The 6,000-nt window shown below is 36.8% G+C and overlaps 1 protein-coding gene across 1 annotated transcript in view; it reads left to right on the plus strand.

The window, feature by feature from the left end:
- The window catches only part of LOC138013888 (pneumococcal serine-rich repeat protein-like), a 60,705-nt gene that overhangs the window by 32,684 nt on the left and 22,021 nt on the right, over positions 1–6,000 (plus strand). The gene's annotated exons all lie outside the window — the stretch shown is intronic.

The following is a 6,000-nucleotide window of genomic DNA, read 5'->3' on the forward strand; positions in this document are numbered from 1 at the left end:
TTTATTGCTTCAATTTAGGTCCGTTGCGTCATTGGTGTTGTTGAGGTACAGGTGGAAAGGTTCACTCGATCACTTCGTTTCCATGACGACCACGAGGTGCGTTTATCTTTACAATATTCACAATGTTTACTATGTGGTGAATAATTTGTAGTTAGGAGAACGTTAAGCTAATTCATTGCAATTGCAGTTACACTCAAAGTGTAATGTTTCTTAATTTAACCCTTTTTATTCCCACGATCGAAACGTTCATTCTCCTAACTAGTTCCATGAATTTATTTTTCGGATTATTATGAGAATCTGGTGTTATACCAAGATCAAACCTCTCTTTCATTGAAATTGTGAGAAGGATTTACGTACCGATCATTCCTGGGAGTCAAAGGGTATTAATAATCGTAATAATTAATAATGGTATTAATAATGGAAAGTAGAGCTCTTGGACTGTGTCAGGAAAAGGCATCTGTTTTCATTGGTTTTTGCAACGCGTATATTACGACACCAGAAGTTTCAATTGCCTGTATTTCTGACCATTCCATCCCAAATTCAATAATTTTCTATCGCCCTTAGGAAAAGTCATAGGTCTTAAAATTATTTATTCCAAGGGGTGATGTAAATGTCGAGTGTGTATTATTTTCTGCCTATAAGCAAGTGTTCGAATACGAAAATGTTTCTTTTTAAAGGCCCACATTCGCCCAAAAGTCATTGCGAACCGTGACCGAATTTCGTGTAACACGAAATTACCCAAATAGTTCACATGTTGTTCCCCGCGTGATTCGCCTGAGTGCAATCAGCCAATCAGATCACGCTTTTGGACAAGCCGTCATTTGAAAACAAAAATGACTTTTGTGCGAATGTGGGCCTTGAAATGAAATTTGAAAGGAAAGAGGACATTTCGTCGTAGATAAACATAAAAGAAATATTTATATGCATAAATCTTCAAAAGAAGCATGCCTTTGTTTTCTTGTAAAAGAAATTAAGATTTTTTTGGTCGCTTTATAATAAATTTATATGATTTACGAATTGCGACTTATTTTCCTTTTCGTTTATTAATAAGTTTACAATAGGCCATTTCCGAGTTCATTTCTGCCTCCTCTTCAAAGCGAGTCTAAGTGCGAAGTTTTTCTTATGAAAATTAGTTTTCATTCATATGGAAAGTAGAACTAATTAGCATCACAAAAACTTCGCACTTAGACTCGCTTTGAAGAGGAGGCAGACATGAACTCGGAAATGGCCTATTAGTAATCCACATATCAATGTGGATTAGTTATTAAGTATGAATGGGCCTTATTCACACAGCAGCGATGTTGAGTCCCGAAGGATTGAAGACTTTTGTTTTGCTTGTTCCCAAACATTTTTAACTTGGGGTACGAAATCTATTGTGTATGGCCAACATGGCCGCTGCGCGAATAAGGCCTATTCATACTCACTAACAGACCATTTCACAGTTGTTTGCTCAGTTACCAGCTGCAGGCCTGTGAATAAAAGCGTGGCTGGAGTTGATCTAGCTTTGATCGTTGTGGCTAGAATGGATACTCCAAAATAAAGTGAGACACTTAGTTTCGTGCATATAAGGTACCAAACGATGTACCACCAGGACAATTTATGAAAGCTAACCATTTCGAGTCGGCGCTTAGACCTAATCATTAGAGATCAGTGCTTATCCCAGCAGTTTTCTTCTGCCTAAACAGAGTGTTTTTTATCTGCCACAGCGGGTTAACACTGAGGTTGTCAGGTATTACCACGTAACGTCACCAAATGTTGAAACTGTATATGTGTCACGAAGTGTCTCACCTTATTTTGGAGTATCCATTCTAGTCATAACTAGCTTCGATACAAACCTCGTTGCTTTTCTTATCTAAATCATGCTAATCTATTTACATATGAAAAGCCGTGAGGTTTGTACCAAAACAAGTTAACTCCAGCCTCGCTTTAATTCAAAGTCCTTAACTGAGAACAGAACTGTGGTCTAATGCAGATGCATTGCCTGCCGTAGCTTTTTTTTGTAAGTTATTGAGGCCCCATTATGGGGGGTCTGAGTATCCCGTATCCCATTAATTTTTGGCCAAAATATCCCGTATCCCGTTAATTCTTATTTGATTCTTTTAAAAAATGATAACTTCGATATCCCAGAATCTTTTTAAAAATATCCCGTATCCCTTTAATTTTCCGCCCAAATATCCCGTATCCCTATAATTTTTTACCCAAATATCCCGTATCCCGATAACCCCTAATAGGGCCTCGTTATTGATACCAAACGACTTCCTAAAGACGTGGGAAAAGTCGCAAGTTCGATTCCCATTGAGCTTTTGAAGGATTCTTCTTGTGATTGTACCAATGTTCTGTTTACAATGACTTCATCCAGTTTAGTTCTTGCATTAAAGATTACGTGCAGTAAATATCGAATATTTATGTTACCACGGTTTCTCGATACACTTTAAGCATGTGAAATTTCATTCAGGACTGCAGATGTTTCTAGAACAAGGTGTTTGCCTCAGGACAAACGGCCTCTTTGATGAGCAGTTCTCCAAATTGTAAAAAAAAATGATTCGAGTAACTGGCCCCCTCAGAGTTATTAACTGTGACAGGCCGTAGGATTCATACCTGTGTTAAAGGTTTGATTTCGAGAAGTCTGGAGACTCAAGTTTTGATTTACGAAATACCTTCCATTCCTAAACAATTGCAATCATGATATACAAATCAAAGACTCCTAATTAAATACCTTTTCACGTCAGCGAACATCATAAATACGATCAAATTAACCTAACGTCATGCAAGGCTGCATGAAAAGAAGAGAACGTTTACAGCAAATAGCTACCATACGTTTCACAAATAATCAAGACTTGTAAAATTTCGGATCGGAATTACGATCAGAGGAGCTTCGTCGGTCGAGAAAAATAATTTGTAATAAAAGCGAATTCGAATTTCTTTACGGCGGTCAATTTACCATATCAACCCAGTTGATAAACCCACTTCTGCATTTGTCTCCCCCTTAAACGCCGCACTGCAGTTTCTTAAGAAACTAAACCCCTTTATCCATTTGATGCTACGAGTGTTTGCCCTTGTTGAAAGCTCTCGTTCTGATCCGTCTATACGGTGGTTGATTCATTCAATAATCTTGCTGCTTAACTCAGAACTAGCCCAGCTGAACCGTTTTAGGACACACCCCTGTGATATATCTTTTTAGCCATCGCCAAGTTACGTCTAAGTTAAACTCACACCTTTGCCTTACGTTGCTCAGTTCCTTCTACAGAATGTTGAAATCTATATAACTTAAATAAGCTCTTCAACAAGTATAATAGACCAATGCTGGAACCCACATAACCGTTTGATTTCTCTGCACCAGTACGTCCTCTTATTCCTCGTGCACTCAGTTGGATAAACAAATATTTATAAATGATGACTCATTTTCATAGAAAAGTATTTTAGGCTTTTGGTGATAAATAAATAAACAAACAAACAAATGAGTAATTAATAACAGTCAAGATTGAGACTTCGTGAAAGAAGGACAGGGAGTACATGTTTATAAAAGATGATCAACTCAGGAGGAATAAGGGTTTACAATGATTTGGATTGAAGTGAAATTTGTTTCAAATTTTAAATTTCGCTACCTTTTGTCATAAGTGTGGCGTCTTTCATGAAGTCTTTTACTGACGACTTTATGCTCAGGGGCACCCAACGAGAATATAGTTCAAAACCACTTAGACATAGCATCGTTAAACGTATTTTAGTATTTGAACGGTAGATATAGGGCATATTTTTATCCCCTAAAATTTTTTCATCGGTTCGGATTTCCTAGATGAAAGTCTAGTGATCCTAAAATTATAGGGATCAAAAGTTACCTTTTCGAAAATTTCAGCCAAAAAAAAGGCTCCCGAAAAATTCTAGGTGACCTTTTTAGGGTAAAAATCCATAAAAAATGGCTGCTTACACCATTTTTCAGATGTTCGAAAATCCTAGGAGAGGCAGGCAAGCAAGAGATTTTACAACAAATGTACCGAAAATTCTAGATCTCAAATTGTCTTCCGAACAGATATTTTCGAAAATTGACGTTGGGTGCCCCTGTATGCTTGACACAAGCATAAATAGAACACATGGAAGATCAGGGAAACAGGGTTAAAGCCCAGGCTGGCCAACGACTTTGAAGAGCGATGTTGAAAGCGTTTGTCCACGCCAGCAGTTAATAACAATATCGTTCAACAAAATCGAACGGATATCGAAGCAAATGTTGCAGTCATTTGCCTGAGCCTTTGTGATGCCCATAATTGTTCAATAAAGTTGCCACTTCGAAATATCAGTAAGAGAGGTTTTTTAACAAATCGTACGAGGAATAAACATGGTTGTTTCCGAGAGATCGCTAAATTTCCATGACGCAAGAACATATTTCACGTGTGAGTTGTCATTGAGGAATGTAAAATTATCATACATTAATTTCTTATTTCAGTCGATTGTGTTTGTGCAAGTTCGCTGCCTGATTCAGTTGCGTAAATCGACTGATTGTCTTCATGATTTCACATACAGCCAAGATAAATGAGAAGGTTTGCTTGTTTTATTCTACGGATTAACGTACTTTAAGGTTAACAATTAAGAGAGTAAAGTGAAAAAGCTTATACTTAATGAGAATACATATATCTTTAGGCCTTTTTCCCACACAAAGAACGCAATTAATGTGGACGAGGAAATATGGTGCCTCTTTATTTCTGTTTCGACATTTTTCAGGCTAGAGAATTATTTGAAAACAATTGTTGTCGTCTAAAAAGATATTGGGTACCATACCTGTGAACTTAAATACTGAATAACGGATCATAAACAAATCTTAAGATTGTTTCATATGCTGTGGTTGACATTGCTCGTGTCAACAAGGGTCCAATACCTAGACAGATTTTCGTGTTAAAGGGCACATCTGACTTTTGCTTGTCTAACAGTCATTTCTTCAGTTATCTCTCTCGCTTCTCCAAGAAACCTTGGTTGGATTGCTAGAGCAGCAATGTTCAGATGATATCTTAACTGTGCCGAAGTGAAACTATGATCGAATTCCGTCGCTTTCTATCGTAATTTTTACCAAAAATATCCGTAAAGTCACGAAACTAATTATTGATGCTTTTCGTCTTGGAGTAAAAGACAGGTGTGCCAAAAAGTAGTACCCATTTTATTTTTCATCAAAAAATGTCAGTGTACGTCAGTAAAATTTTGAAATTATAATTTAGAAATGCATGAATAGACTTGAATTAATATTTCATTTTTAGTTCAGAATAATGAAGAAGTCAAAATAATGAAGTAGGAAATTCTAAAAATTCTGTCAAAAGATCCACAAAATACCTTTCGTTATCTCCGCATTTCTATTTAAAATAGTTAACAACTATTCACCTAAGTGGAGGTGGCTAGAAGGTGGAGTGCTTATATTAAATATTATTTGTGCTTCATGCTCCATGTATAAAGACCACTATTGTGGGCAAGCCGTTGCTTTGGGCGAGCTGCCGACCGTTTATATTTCAACTTCTGAGTATTTCTCAGTAGTTTAGGTACCAAATTAACAAAAAAGTGGCTTTTTGAAAAGGCTGTAAATGAGGCGCTCCCAATTCTCGCTGCGCTATTTTTTTTTTTTTTTTTGCTCCGTGTACATGAAAAGCCAGACTGTGGTAGGACCAAACTTCATTGAATATTTTAAATGCAACATACAATAAAATAAGCAACTTTTCAAGCTTTCATCTGTTATGGTTAATATTTTTTTCATTCACGTTCTTTTGCTACTCCTCAATTTAGTAACTTTTTTTTCCGCGATGACGATTCTAGTGGATAATCTGTGGTAATCTACTTTTTGAATAATTAACATAGTTCACACATCAATTCAATCGTGTTGCAACAAATCGTCGCGTATGAAAATACCAACACGGAAAAAAGTGCGACGTAATCTTAACCCTCTGACATAATTGACTCCCGAAACATTCAAGTAACCAAGGAAAAGGAAACTTTGGAACGACTGCGCAATAGACAGCATCTGTGCAT

Source organism: Montipora capricornis, chromosome 8 (genome assembly GCF_036669925.1).
Source record: "Montipora capricornis isolate CH-2021 chromosome 8, ASM3666992v2, whole genome shotgun sequence".
NCBI lineage: Eukaryota > Metazoa > Cnidaria > Anthozoa > Scleractinia > Acroporidae > Montipora > Montipora capricornis.